Source organism: Urocitellus parryii, chromosome 7 (assembly GCF_045843805.1).
Source record: "Urocitellus parryii isolate mUroPar1 chromosome 7, mUroPar1.hap1, whole genome shotgun sequence".
In the NCBI taxonomy this organism is placed as follows: domain Eukaryota; kingdom Metazoa; phylum Chordata; class Mammalia; order Rodentia; family Sciuridae; genus Urocitellus; species Urocitellus parryii.
In genome coordinates this window covers 158891609-158907694 of record NC_135537.1, presented here as the reverse complement: position 1 = coordinate 158907694, position 16086 = coordinate 158891609, and the positions used below count along the sequence as shown (strand labels likewise).

At 37.3% G+C, this 16086-nt stretch overlaps 1 protein-coding gene and 1 non-coding gene across 3 annotated transcripts in view; both read right to left on the bottom strand.

Annotated features, from left to right (window-relative positions):
* Spop (speckle type BTB/POZ protein) overlaps window positions 1-15488 on the bottom strand; it is a 75370-nt gene extending 59882 nt beyond the window's left edge. The window contains exons 1-2 of one of the 2 annotated variants that reach the window (XM_026386992.2): window positions 15240-15488; window positions 10430-10541 (exon numbers count right to left, since the gene is read on the bottom strand). The gene's annotated coding sequence lies outside the window, so the exon portion shown is untranslated. The remainder of the gene's footprint in view (window positions 1-10429; window positions 10542-15239) is intronic. The other variant, XM_026386991.2, reaches the window with a different exon arrangement.
* Trnaa-ugc (transfer RNA alanine (anticodon UGC)) lies at window positions 5569-5641 on the bottom strand. The gene has a single exon. It is a non-coding gene; the product is annotated as a tRNA-Ala (tRNA).
* Window positions 15489-16086: the final 598 nt, after the last annotated feature.

Genomic DNA, 16086 nt, shown 5'->3' with positions numbered 1-16086 from the left:
CCTAACAATGCAACTCCTACTCCCACACAATATTTCCTATCAATTTCTCTTCTTGGGACTTGTGATCACATTTTAACATACCACATACTTTATTGAATCCTATTTGCTGCCTGAATATGAGCTCCATGAGAGAGGGATTTTGTCTGCTTTGTTCTTTAACTATATTCCCAGGACCCAGAACAGCATCTGGTACCTAGTAGGAACTCAATATTTAATGTCTCAGCAAGCTTTCTCTGACTCCCCAAATTAAATTTAATCTCCCCCATTATCCTATTAGTAATTTATCCCATTCCTTCATACCATTTATAATTTATAGTTGTGTTTATTTGCTGAAACTCCTCTCCTAAATTGCAAATTCTGAGTAGAAATTTTCTGTTCAGGTGGCCATTATATATACCTTGGCTCATGCTTACATGGTACAGAATAACTATTCAAAACTAGTCAATAATTAATAAATAAATGAAGTAAAAAAATTTTCTGAAGGTACACTGCTATCATGACCCAGGGGAGCTTTACCACTAAGCTATACCTCCAGACCTTTTAATTTTGAGACAGGGTCTTGCTAAATTTCAAGGCTGGCCTCCAACTTGAGATCCTCCTGCTTCAGCCTCCCAAATCCCTGGGATTACACGCATATACCACCATGCCCGACTCAAAAATTTCCAATGTCCCCCATGGTTTGCCACATTAAACCCAAGTGCCTGGCAATAGTAGAAAACCTTCCATGTTCTCAGACAATTTACTTTTCAGTCTTATCTCTCATAATCCCATATATCTTTTGCCTCAGCTACACTACACTCATGATTTCCAGTACAAATCCTCTACTAACAAACACAGAAATTCCCTTCCTCCACATTTTTGCTTATGACATACCTTCTTCCTGAATTCCCTTCTCCATCTCAGGCAATCAAAATTCCAACCTTCAAAATACCTGTTGTTCAAAACCCAGGGCAAATTAACCTTCACAGAGACTTTCCTCTCACCCCAGATTTCTTCTTCTAAACACCAAATACATAATGCTGGTTTAATGCTCCACTGTTTCAGAACATACCTTCTTTAACACCTTTTGCCTAGTCACTAATAGATATTCACTGAAATGAAGTCAGTTAACAACACTACTCCCTTATCTGTGACAAAACATACTTAAATAGTTGGAAGGAAGTGGGGGCTGTTTCTCTTTAGCAAGACCCTTTAATGACCAAAAGGTATAATAAAGCTGGTATGGTCGACTTTCCTTTCAGGACTTTTCTTCTTTTATGTGTTTTCTGAAAAGGTATTACTTTCCTAAATACAATTTTTAGAGAAATTTTTCTCAAATGCAATTTAAAAAAATATACTTAAGGGGTTGGGGCTGTGGCTCAGCGGTAGAGCGCTTGACTAGCAAGTAGAGGGCTCTGGGTTCAATCCTCAGCACCACATAAAAATAAAATAAATAAAGGTATTATGTTCAACTACAACTAAAAAATAAATATTAAAAAAAAAAAAATATATATATATATATATATATATGTAAAATTGTCAGGTGTGGTGGCATGTTCCTCTATGTCCCAGCTACTTGGAAGGCTGAGATAGGAGGATCATGTGAGCTCGGAGTTCAAGAGCAACCTGGGCAACATAATAAGACCCTGTCAGAGAGAAAGGGGTGGGAGGGGGAAGGAAGGAAGAAAGAGGCAGATAGGAAAATGTTAAACTCTATGCACTACTACATAACACAAATTTTATGTTTATTAAGACAGTTTATTCTAATATTATTATAGACTTGAAAGACTACGTGGTTGAGGGCTGGAGATGTGGCTCAGCGGTAGCGCGCTCGCCTGGCATGCGTGCGACCCGGGTTCGATCCTCAGCACCACATACCAACAAAGATGTTGTGTCCGCCGAGAACTAAAAAATAAATGTTAAAAAAAATTCAAAAAAAAAAAAAAAAAAAGACTACGTGGTTGAAAATCTTAAAACTCTGGTGTTTGAAAACATTAATTCCTAGGGATGCATTTCTATTCAATTTGACATTTCAAGATTTTTATGCTCTTTTAAAATATTCCATTCATTTTGACATATTAAGTGTGCTAAATGATTTCACTAACAAGTCAGTAAAATTACATTATGAGGGACTGGGGTTGTGGCTCAATGGTAGACCACTCGCTTAGCACATGCAAGGACCTGGGTTCCATCCTCAGCACCACATAAAAATAATAAATAAATAAAATAAAGGTATTGTGTCCAACTACAACTAAAAAATAAATATATTTTTTAAAATTACATATGAAATGCTTGTTATATCTAAGTACAGACCTTTTCTCCCCACCACATCCTCTCCTAAGGCTATAAGTTCTTAGAATATGCCCCAAAGATCCCTGAAATTCCCTTTTAAAAGGTCTGTTAAGTCAAAAATATTTTATAGTAATACTAAAAAATCTTGCCTTTTTTTGATTGTTCAAACTGCACTAGAATTACCACCATGCATAGGTGATGGGGGGTGGGGAGCCAATTGTGCTAACACTTTCTTTTTGTTTTGTTTTTCCTACCACAGATTGAAATTAGAGGCACTTAACCACTGAGCCACATCCCCAGGCATTTTTATTTTCCATTTTGAGATGGGATCTCATGGAGTTGCTAAAACTGGCTTCGAATTTGCAATCCTCCTGCCTCAGCCTTCCAAGCCACTGGGATTACAGGCATGCACCACAGCACCCAGCTAGGACTTTCTTGATGGAAGTAATAAAAATTATTTTATCAAATCTGAACCTTTGAATATAGGTCTTTTAAATATTCTGTGTAATGAAAGAAAGCACTTCACAGGATACTCAAGCACAATAATTTCAAAAAAGCACTTAAGACTGGGTTGTCAGCTCAATTGGTCACTTTTTCTATGGAATGCTACTTTTTCTTGGAACAAAGAACAAACTGGTTATTCAGACAAGAATATTTAGCAGACATTTTCTTGAAAATGGAGTCTGCCACATAAAGGAAAACAACTGACAGTATTTGTTGCCAATGATAAAACCCGAGCCTTAATGAAAAAATTTACAATTTTAGAAAACTTACAGTTGCCTGACATCTTCCCAGTACTAGCAAACTTTTCTCATGAAATGGAATGGTAATATTAACTAATGTGAACTTTAAAAATACTGCGTTGTGGGGCTGGGGCTGTAGCTCAGTGGCAGAACACTTGTCTACCATGTGTGAGGCACTGGGTTCGATCCTTAGCACCATATAAAAGTAAATAAAATTAAATAACACAAATAAATAAATAATATTGCATTGTGTAATGTTTAAACATATGGAAGATCTGCTTAACTCCTAAATTTCCTAAATGATCAATGCCTACTATTATAAAATCATGTATGGGTAAAAGATCCATTTAGCCATGCACTTGTAGTCCCAGCTACTCAAAAGGCTGAGGCAGGAGGTTTACTTGAGCTCAACAGTTTGGGGCTGGCCTGGGCAACATAGTGAGATCCCATTCCTGAAAAAATTAAATAAATAATGCATTCAAACACAACACAAGACTAATGAATTTGAATTTAACAATAACATGATACAATTTCAGATTCCACAATGTAACTTAACTTATAAGAAACACTTGTCAAGTTTTGGTATGGTATCAGAGAATGTACACAACTGTCTGAAAATGCTAACAAACAAACAAACAAAAAACTTCTCCCTTTTTCAACTATACTTTGAGGCCATATTTTCTTCATATACTTTTTACATATCCTTTGAAGTCATATTTCTTTAAATACCTCAATCAAAACCACCTATCACATCAGATTGAATCTAAAAGCAGATATGAGAATCGAGTGGTATTCCATTAAGCTGGATATTTAAGAGATTTGCAAAAATGAAAAAGTGCCACCACCCTTTTTACTCATTTTTTGAAGTTATTTTTCATAAGAATATTACATTAATGAGATGGGTTTATTGTTATTTTTAAATAATAAATATTCTGTAAATGTTTTCCATCTCAATTTCTACTTTGATAAAAATCAACAGATATAACCCAAACAAAAGCTCTTGTTTTTTGATACTTGGGGTTGAACTGAAGGGCATGTTACCACTGAGCTACAACCCCGGTCCTTTTTATATTTAGACAGGGGCTGGTCTTGTGGTCTTGAACTTGTAATCCTCCTGCCTTCGCACCCAAAGTTACTAGGATTACAGGCATATGCTGCCACACCCAGCTTAGTGTACTCAATTTTTAAGAGTGTAAACAGTCCTATGACCAATAATGTTTGAGATCCCTGCTTCAAGAATATCTGTCTCTGAGTCTAGCCAACCCCCAAATTGCTGTATGTACCAAATCTACCTCTCCCCTTCCACAACTGGGGTGAACCTGGAGGAAATCAAGTCTTAGTTTGACCAAATTAGATCTCCCTCAAGAATCTGAATAAAGTCTCATAGAAACTAAAGTTTATTTATAGCAGAGAACAAGACTCCATCAGCTCTTATTGCTGAAGTCTATGGAACTGTTTTCGTTCCAGCTCTTTTGAAAATCTGGTTGGTCAACTTTGCCTTGCATTCTACAATTAATATTTCCTTTTGATAAATCTTTTTATATGAGCTAGTTTAAATAGGTTCCATTTTCTTAAGATCAAGAAAGCTTTAACATCATAAACCTCAATACCAAACTGTTTTATTTGGTATCTTCCATTTGAAGAATCATATTCCTAAGTAAAAATGAAAATCACTCCAACAAAATTAAAAATTGAGTGGAAACTGTAGGCTCATTCAGAATAATCAGTTGCTAATTAGATAAGGCAAGCCTATTTTTTTATGTGAATGTATTTAGATAGCAAATGGCTTCATTAAAATGTACCAATCTGACAAAGGTTTTTAGGGAGCTTGATAAACAGAAAAACAAAAGGTACTGAATTTTGCTCTACCAAATAAGAACAATTATTATAAAATTCTGATAATTAAGGCAGCACCCAGCACAATAAAGCAAACAGACTAATGGTACAGAAAAGAGGCAAAACACATGCAAGCGCTTTTATGTATGGAAACATATAAGTGGCATTACAAAGTAGAACGAAGCAGATGGACTACCGAATACATGATGCTGGGTCACTGGATTATCCTTATGAAAAACAAAAAGAAAAGAAATTTAGAACCATACTTCAGGGTTAATATTAGAGGGGGAAAAAAGTTTTGATTCCTACTTCACACTGAACATCAAAATTAATTTCAGGGGGCTGGGGTTTTGGCTCTGTGATACAGTGCTTGCCTAGCATGTGGGAGGCACTGGGTTCAATTCTTAGCACTGCACATAAATAAATAAAATAAAGGTTCATTGACAACTAAAAAGTCTTTTTAAAAATTAATTAATTAGGGCTGGGGATGTGGCTCAGCGGTAGCACGCTCGCCTGGCATGCGTGCGGCCCGGGTTCGATCCTCAGCACCACATACCAACAAAGATGTTGTGTCTGCCGAAAAATAAAAAATAAATATTAAAAAAAAAAAAAAATCACTGAAATGCCTTAATTATTAAAAAAAAATTAATTAATTAATTATTTCCAGGTAGATTAGGGGTTAAAATGTGAAAAGCAAAACTAATTTTTTTTATTTTTTTGGTAGTGCTGGGGATTGAACCCAGGGCCTTGTGCATGCAAGGCAAGCACTCTACCAACTGAGCTATATCCCCAGCCCATCTAAAACTTTTTAGACGAAAATGTTACCTCAGTAGAATGGAGTATTCCTTCATCAAGACACAAAAAACACAAGCCATAAAAAGAAAACATTTTAAAAAGCCATAAAAAGAAATCTAATCATGCCAAAACTTAAAACTCAACTTTAATAATAAAGACAAACTTAAAACAAATTAAAACACACCCATTAGGATGGCTACTAAAAAACAACAAAAAAAAATGTTAGTGAGGATGTACCGAACTTGAAACTTGTGCACTGTTGGAGGGAGGGAAAGTAAAATGGGGCAATTACTGTGGAAGACAGAGCGGAGTTTCCTTTTTTTTTAGAGAAAGAGAATTTTTAATACTTATTTCTAGTTTTCGGCAGACACAACATCTTTGTATGTGGTGCTGAGGATCGAACTCAGGCCTGCATGCATGCCAGGCGAGCGCGCTACCGCTTGAGCCACATCCCCAGCCCAAATTTTTTTTTTTTTTTTTTGGTGGTGCTGAGGATTGAACCCAGGGCCTTGTGCATGCAAGGCAAGCACTCTACCAACTGAGCTATATCCTGAGCCCCTCGGAGTTTCCTTTAAAAATTACAAATAAGGGCTGGGGATGTGGCTCAAGTGGTAGTGCGCTCACCTAGCATGCGTGAGGCACTGGTTTCAATTCTCAGCACCACATAAAAATAAAATATTGTGTCCACCTAAAACTAATATTCAAAAAAAATTACAAATAAGCCAGTGCCACGTGCCTGTGATCCCAGCAATTTGGGAGTCTGAGACAAGAGGATTGCAAGTTTGAGGTCAGCCTCAGCAATGTTAGGCCCTAAGCAACTTACCCTGTCTCAAAATTAAAAAATAAATAAAAGGGCTGGGGATGTAGTTCAGTGATAAAACACCTCTGGGTTCAACTCCTAGTACCAAAAAGTTAAAATTAAAAATAGAATCATCATATATTCTAGAAATTTTAAGACTGGGTATATACTCAAAAGAATTAAAAGGAAGGTCTTGAGGAGATACTGTAAATCCATGTTCACAGTAGCATTACTCACAATAGCCAAAAGCTGGAAATAACCAAATGTTTACCAACTGATGAATGAATAAACAATATATGGTGTACAAATACAATGGGATATCGATTAGTCTTTTTTTTTTTAAGAGAGAGTGAGATAGAGAGAGAGAGAGAGAGAGAGAGAGAGAGAGGGGGGGGGAGGGGAGGGGAGGGAGAGAGAGAGAGAGAGAGAGAGAGAGAGAGAGAGAGAGCGAGAGAGAGAGAGAATTTTAATATTTTATTTTTTAGTTTTCGGCAGACACAACATCTTTGTTTGTATGTGGTGCTGAGGACTGAACCTGGGCTGCATGCATTCCAGGCGAGCGCGCTACTGCTACCGTTTGAGCCACCTCCCCAGCCCCTCGATTAGCTTTTAAAAGAAAGGTAATTTTGATACATACTACAACACAGATGAATTTTTAAAAATTTTGTTTTAGTTGTATTTGGACACAATACCTTTACTTTGTATTATTTTTATGTGGTGCGGGGCGGATTGAACCCAGTGCCTCACACATGCTAGGCAAGAGCTCTACCACTGAGCCACAACCCTGTCCCAACACAGATGAATTTTGAGAATATTATGTTAAGTGAAAAAAGTCACCAAAAAGACAAATTCTATATGATCCCACTTACTGTGGCACCTAGAGTGGTCAAATTCCTAAAGATAGAAAGTAGAGGGGTGGATATTGTTTAGCATTTCAGCATTACAAGATGAAAAAGTTCTAGACACTGTTGAATAACATTGTGAATGTACTTCAACTACAGAATTGTACACTTTAAAGTGGTTATGTTGGAAATATAATAAAAATGTTTGTTATTGTGCATAATAACAAAAAATTAGAAATATCTTAAAATGTTTACTAGCAGGAAATGGATAAGTGGTTAACACAATACATTCATACAGTAAAATACCATACAGCAATTAAAATGAACTCCAGTTATACATAAACCAAGTAAATCTCAAAAACCATATTAAACACAAATATTAAAGAATGATATACAGAATTATAGGGTGCACACTGAATTGTAGCAAAGCTAGAATTTGATAAAAACCAAATTCAGAAAAGTGTTAAGTCTTTTTTAATATTTAATACATATTTTTTCTATTCCTTCACAGCACTTTAATTAATTTTTAAAATATCTTTTTTTTATATGGTGCTGAGGATCGAACCTAGGGCCTCACACGTGCTAGGCGAGAGCTCTACTGCTGAGCCACAACCCCCAGCCCTAATTAATTTATTTTTCCCACATTTTTTATTTGCCAATTATGGTTGTACATCATGATGGGATTTGTTGTTACATATTCATACATGCACACAATATAACAATATAATTTGGACACTGTCACTCTCCAGCACATCATGCCTCAGGATGTGTTACTTTTTTTTGGTGGGGGAAGGTACTAGGGATTGAACTCAGGGGCACTGGACCACTGAGCCACATTCTAAGCCCTTTTCTGTATTTTATTTAGAGACAGGGTCTCACTGAGTTGCTTAGTGCCTCACTTTTACTGAGGCTGGCTTTGAACTCGAGATCCTCCTGCCTCAGCCTCTGGAGTCATTGGGATTACAGGCATGTGCCACTGTTTAACACATCTTATTTTAAAAATTAAGACAGCACAAATGATGTTCTACACTAAAAAGATCATTTCTATTTACAGCAAACTTTATGTGACTTACCTATTTCTAGATATCAAGTAAAGGATTATATAAATCTCAATTTAAGGAGAAAATGATTACACACATATTTTTCCCCTTACAAATAAATAAACAGGCAGACAGGAGAAACCAGAGGCTTTAGAAAACTACTCCAGGCTGTTCTGATGTAAATGGCGCCACAGCATGAAGATTTATGCCAACAGCTTCGTAGCAAGAAATATCCAAGAGCAAAGGTCTCCCTAGCCAAACAAGAGTTATTGTTTGAATATTTAATTCCCACTCTATTTTTTTTATTGGTTGCTCAAAACATTACAATGATCTTGACATATCATATTTCATACATTTGATTCAAGTGGGGTATGAATTCTTATTTTTACCACATGTACAGATTGCAGGATCACATTGGTTACACCCACTCTAAGGTCTGTACCCAGGTCTCCCAAAGCTGCCTTGACCAGCTCTGCCATACAGAGCACTTGGGCAACTCCTTGCCAATCCTGACAGTAATTTTATGAATGACAGCCTCTACATTCCCTAAAGAGTCTGTAAGGATTTTTTTTTTCCTGATATGGAGGGATTAAAAAAACAAAAGTAAAAAAAGGGCTGAAAATATGGCTTAGTGATACAGTATTTGCCTTTCATGCACGAGGCCCTGGGTTCAATTCCTGGCACTGAGTGAGGGTGGGGGGGGAAGAAGCTACTAGATCTTACTATTAAATGTGTCAGCATAGCCATGCCTTATAAATACAAATACAAGAAACAGGTGTGCTTCTCTGAATACACAACCAGAATTAATATGGAGCCAGTAATGTTATGAAACCAGGTTGAAGATAAATAATCTTGTAAATATGACAAGAGAGTAAAAAAGAAATTGAGAAATGAATTTCAGATAAGTATCAGAATACTGTTATTATCTGACTTTGAGTAACTTGAAATCAGTAAGACAAAACTCAAAATACCACTATACATGGGAAAAATTTAATAAGACTCTTTTTTTTTTTTTTTAACTAAGGCAGGAATTAGTCTAGCCCCTGAAACCAGCTTTAGAATGCAGTTCTGTTTTTTCATTTGTATTAACCTTCATTAGCATGGTGAATTTCAGAAAACACTGCAGATGCACTGACATTTCTCCTGAGTCTACAGTACACAAAAGAAATTCACAGGATTCAGCATTGTTCCAGACCCAAGTTAGGACAATTGGATATCAGGGTTCACGACCTAGCTGAAGTTATTCCCTAATTAAGAACAATTTGTCTTACTCCTTTTTTATGATGAAAATCTAATGATAATGGAAAAAAATGTGTTATTACAGCATAATCTTACATAATACTCCAACCATGTAAGAAATGCATGTAAATGAAGAAAACAGAAGAAAAACATATGCATGCATATACATACGAAGATGTTTTTATACAACAATGAAAATGCCACACCCCCAACAAAACTTATAAATACAAATTTCAGTCTCTTTCATTCTGTGTACTTTTTATCTCAGAAAAAAGCAGGGTTTCTCATGAGGAAAAAAAAAAAATCCCCATGTCCTTTCTAGCTAAACTTTTAGGTGGGGCGGAAAGCACCGCTATCTTCAGAGACACTACCTGTCTTTTACAAAGAATATTTAAGAGAGCAGAGCCTGGTGGCACATGTTTCTAATCCCTGCTACTTGAAAGGCTAAGGCAAGAAAATCACAAGTTCCAGACTAGCCTCAGAAACTCAGAACCTGTCTCAAAATAAAAAAGTAAAAATAAAAAGGCTGGAGATGTAGCTCAATGGTAGAATGGCCCTGGGTTCAATCTCCAGTACAGGGGGTAGAAAAGAATATTCAATATTTAAGACAAAGAAGCTGTGAGTTCTAAAATCTAGAATCCAGCAATGCCAGTGGCACAGAAGTAAAACACTAAGTCCACTGGGTTAAATAAAGGCACCTTCAGTTTTGAGAATTTGGTTCCAGAAGCTCCATAAGGGAGATGAAAAACCTAATTTATTGAAAGGGAAGATATATAAAGGTAGAGTGAGGGTTTCACATCTGGGACAGGAAAAATACAAAGTGAGCCAGGAACAACTTATGCCAGAAAGCAAGGAAGCACTCACACACTGAGCTGAAAGGGCTCCCACAGGCCAAATATGGAACATCTTGTGCATCACAAAGATTGTAATTGTTGGTAGAACACAATAAATTAAAAGCCATGAGTTCATGATGATACTAAAAGAGAGAAAAAGAAAATTCATTTACCACCATTAAAGCTGACCATCTCCCTTCTTAGAAAAGCGTTGAAAGAATTAAGAAATCCTCTATTTAGTAGAAATTATAATTTATTCCAAAGTGATGAGAAAAATCTTCATTGAAGACTGAAAACCAATCTAAAACCAATGTAAAAAGGTCTGGTACAATTAGATATCACCATTTTGTAACAACCAGTGAATTAACTGATTCAGGCAAGGACCATCCTTTTAAAGGATGCAGGAGAAGTATTAACAGTATGGTGCCAGAGGGGCACCTCTCTACAGATTACTTGCTAATTACAAAGTGAAAAACATCTTTACCATGAAGAGATCTGTTATTTATCACCTGAAACACAAATGATCAAACTTAACATTATTCATTACAGGGCTATGACATTAATGTTTTTCCTAATATGATGCCATGAGGAACAGAACAACATCTGAGAAGTATTTTTTACCAAAAATGTTTAATGATAATGTAATCAAGCCTTTAGACTTAATACCAGTTTATAGGTAATACAGGGATAAAGAAATTAAATAGTTAGGAAACAACTGGAAAATTCCAGAAGTGGTATATGCTACAACATAAATGATCTTGTTTCTTAAAGACAACAACAAAAAAACCCATGTTGTGTGGTTTCTAAACTTTTCTGTATTTTTAAGACTAGAGAGACATGTTTGAAAGAAAATAAACAGCTAAAAAAAAAAAAAATGTCATGTTCAAGGCAACTGGGAAAATCTGAAAGAAACTGAAAATCAGCATTACTATTAACTGCCTGAACTGTAACAAGTACTGTAAGGACAATAGAACAATGTATTTCAAGGAGATACATCTAAAGTATTTAAGGGTAAAGTGTCATGATATCTGCAGTACAAAAATGTACATATTATGTATCTAAACACATATGTGTATATATATAGATAGATAAAGCAAGTATAGCAGAAATGTGAACAACAGCTAAATCAAAGTGATGGGCATAAAGATGTTATCTATACTATTCTTTCCGTTTTTCTGTATATTTAATTTTTACTTAAACAGTTGTTTACAAAAGAAAAAAGGGTAAAAAGGTTCAAAATGCACTTCTTCCAAGAAGTCCTCCTGAGCAAATTCTCCTATACCTTTGATCACTTCCTTGCAAGATTGTTTTAGCACAAAGTCCAATATAATCCTATTCACATCTATTTTCTAACTGTCCTCTTATATTTCATATATTCAGTAGATCTGGTTTCCTAGTAAGATTATAAGTTCCAAACACAGACATCTTTTCATTCTTTTCTATTTCTTCATGGCTTATACTGAAGTAATCTGTAATGAGCAGACTTTTAAAAGTGCAAATACCAACAGTAGGCACTCAGTAAAGCACCTTAACTAACTGGTTCTTCAAGAGAACAGCAATTCATTTGGATAATCAATCTCACATCACAGCTATCAAAAGGATATCACAAAACATCACTTTAAGGTTTAAGAGTTTCACATAAAGAAACTAGCATCTATATACAACTAGACATATGATAAATTGTGCTCTATATGTGTAATATGAATTGTAATGCATTGTGTAATATAACAAATTAGAATAAAAAATAATTAAAAAAAGAAACTAGCATCTAAGAGTTAAGAGAAGAAATTAGAATATAGGTCTTATATGCCTCCCTAGCACTGTCAAGGATGTGGCAGTTATCCAAATATATGGCTTCATTCTCATGGCATTATTTTTCAGTTGCACAATTTCTTCTACCATCCTTGATCTTTACAACAGTGACTGTGGGCTGGTGTTGTAGCTCAGTGGTATAGCACTTGCCTTGCACACATGAGGCCCTGGGTTTGATCCTCAGCACCACATAAAATAAATAAACAAACAAACAAATAAATAAAAATATTGTGTCCATCTACAACTAAAAAAATTTAAAAAAAGAAAAAAACAGTGACTGTATTTGTTCACAACTCCTTTGTGTAATGAAGCGTAACAAGCTACATAATTAACTTCAAAATCATAAAGAATGCACAAAAGATTAAAAATTTTGATAAAACAGTACTGGTGAGGAAACAGGCAGACTTGCACTGTTGCACATACAACCTCTATAGAAAGCAATTTAGCAATATCTAAGGTTAAAAATGCACACACACATTGATCTATCACTTCTCTAGGAATTTAATCAGATATCCAAGTACACATAAAGAATTAATTGCAGCTCTAGAAACAAATGTCCAATAGTAAGAATTGGCTGAAATACCTCTATAAAAATGCAATACCTGCCATCTTTCAAAAACAAGGAGATACTGCATATACTGTATGAAATGATCACCAAGACAAAACTAAGTGAAAAGGAAAATTTCAGAATAACAGGTACAGTATCTATCATTGTGTAAAACAAAAACCAACCAACCAACCAACCAAAGTACAGGCATATGTACTTGTAAACTGCATAGACTCTCTCTGGAAGGATAAACAAGATACTGACTTTGGGGAGGGTCACTAGATGGACAGGAGGATGGCGCTAAAAAGCTTTTCATTCTCTTTGTGTACTTTCTGAATTTTATTTCATATGTATGTACATGTGTTACCCATTTTGTTTTAAAGAGTGATTTTTTTAAACAAGGCTCTACACCAATACAAATTATTTAACAATACTTATCTTAATCCTAAAAGCATTTCATGTCTTTTTACCATCAAAAATTTAAACAAAGCTTCAATGAATTCCACTAGATAAAACGTTTCCAGATAAGAACAAAGCATCCCAGATGACAGAAGCCTACCGAGAAGACAGAATTTATTACCTCACTTCTAGATTTTGCCAGAACCTTGATCCAAGTCTGGATCATGGGTGACATTAAGTATTTCCAACTACAAAACTAGTCACTATACAGATTGCTCCAAAAGGAGAAATCATCAAAGTACCAAATGGATACCAACTACTCGGATCCTAAGTGTGGGGCTGTCACAATAACATATACTTCTCAGCATGAGGGGAAAAAAGGTGAGTCTCTAGCTCTTTCCCAGCACACAGAATGATATATGTACCCCAAATCCCTGTAGTTTCTCTTATTTCATCTCTTGGCTCCAACAGTATTATGGCAACAGGAAATGACACAAAAGACAGCTGAACCAAATAAGACCAGGGTTAAATGGGGAAGTGGAAAAAAAAAAACACACACACACACACACACACACATTACATACTTATACACACATACATACTTTAAGGCCTCAAAACATGAGATCCTAGATTTAAGAATGGGGAGACTTTGAGAAAAGAATATTAAAGGAAAAGACTAGAAAGGCTTACTTTCCATTTCCATTTATCCACTTAGGAGACAAGTTTGGCAGGATAACTGAAAAACAGAAAATGTCCCTTCCTTCCCCTTTGTGCTCCCCCCACAATTTAGCTATTCAATTTCAACACTCTTCAGCAAAGTCTTCTGCTAAGAAAGAGTTTATCTTTTCTTTCTGATGGCAGAGGTAAGATGCAGCCAACTATCCAAGAAAGTCATAACACAGGAGCAAATTAAAGGACCAAATATAACAAGCCAACTGAAACCCAGGTCCTAGTTCACTGGAACATTATTGTACCTTAAAATTCTTTATTTTAAATTGTTTTTATGATTTTCCAATGAGAAAGAAAACATCTTACTCATTATTTAAAATTAAAACCTTCACTGGACAAATTATTGTTCATCAAGTGTTTCAGACTGCCTTTGTTTTCATGTGATGGTCACAGGGCATTAATAATGTACAGCTAAAACAAAAGCTCTAAGGAAGATCTTTGACAAAAAAAAAAAAAAAAAAGAGGCAAACAGGTCACACAAAGTAGGAGCCCTGGTAACTGAGAATCCTTAAGTCTTGATTTACTTTTTGTGACCTAAGCTTTTGTGCGTGCTCTTCAGCCCTTCCTTACCTAATTCTGTGAGGGTAATTAAGAATTTTACTAAAAGGAATTTCCCCTTCATTTCTTTTAGCAAAGCTATCAAAATCCCCCGCCAGAATAAATGGGTTGGGACATCTACTCCTAAATTTAGGGAAAGTTTACACTAAAGATACAACATGAGTAGAGGAAAAGTAATCTTAGAACCAGAAGTTGCAATGGTAGTTTCAAAAGAAGGGTCAGCATGGGACATATTGGCTGTGGGCGGCGTGGTAGGGAGTCTCTAGGGCAACACCAGATGCGAATAGTGTTTTGTCCTTAAGCCACTCACATAATTTAAATTCTCCCTCTCAGATACTAGCAACAGGGTCACTACTGGGCAGCAAGTCTAGCCCATTGCCTGGGAAGAAGGCGGGCGCGTGGTGAAGGGGCTCTTTATCCCGTAGGTCCCTGCAACACAGTGATGCGCATGCGCCCCAAGGGCAGCGAACAGGCACCCCGAGCTCGTTCACACTCGCGCATGCGCAATCACCCATCTCGCCGCAGGCGACAGCTCACTATTTGGCAAGGGGGATGGGGCTGGGAAATGATTGGGGGGGCTGAAGGCAGGGGGCGCGTTTGTGTCTTCTGAATGCTTGGGATAGGGAGAAGAGACGGTTGACTAGGTTCTGGTATTCATAGGCCAAGTAACCAAGGAGTAGGAAATGGGGCAGAGAATATGTGTGTGGGGGAGTAATGGGGTTAGTCACGTCTTAAGGGAGGCGCCCCCCCACCCGGCAGGATAACCCCCTCCCTCGACACTCCTCCCCCCACTCACCTGAGAGCGGCGGCGACAGCTGCTGGTCCCCGTCCCCCTGCGCTCGCCTCATACTGTCCGCAACATCCGGGACCTCCGGGACCGCCGATACACAAATACACACACTCCGAGCGCGCACACTCACACACACACACACACACCACACACACACCACACACACCACACTCACACACACACACACACACACACACCGACACACACCGGCCGGAGCGTCCTGGCGTCAGCACGTCGACGCAGCGAGCGCGTACCCGCCGGGCCCCACCCCGCGCGGCCTCCTCCCCTCTGTTCCCCTCCCCTCCTCTTCCTCCTCTCCCTCTCCTCCCTCCCCTCCCTGAGCTCTCCTGCCCCTCCTCTCTCTTCCTCAAGACTCCGCCTACCTTCCCTGGTGCGCATGCGTCCCGGGGCCTCGCCAGGGCCCGGGAATTTAAGGAGAAGGTGGGGCCTGAGTAGAAAGAGGCGGGAACTTGGAAGGGGTCCTGTGTAAGGTGCTGGAGGCCGCGCGGAGGTGCGAGGACCCGATGGAAGAGCACCAAGTCGAGGGACGGGGTGGGCAATATAATATTAAAGGCATTTCACAATGAAAACCTATGTTTGAAAGCAGTTTATGGATTACCAATGACTTTTACATGTATTCACTCATTTTTGTTAAACCAACTCAGTAAAATATTTTTTGGACTTTATCTCAATGATAGAGACTTTTAAAAATATCTTTTAAAATTTAGCATTTCGAAACAAAACCAAGAAGGACCATTCTTTCTGGGGAAGGCAGGGTATGCAGGTGGCCTAACTAACTGAAAGAAAGTTGATTCAGTTGACATTTGTGGTCTTGGACACCTGGATCCCCAGT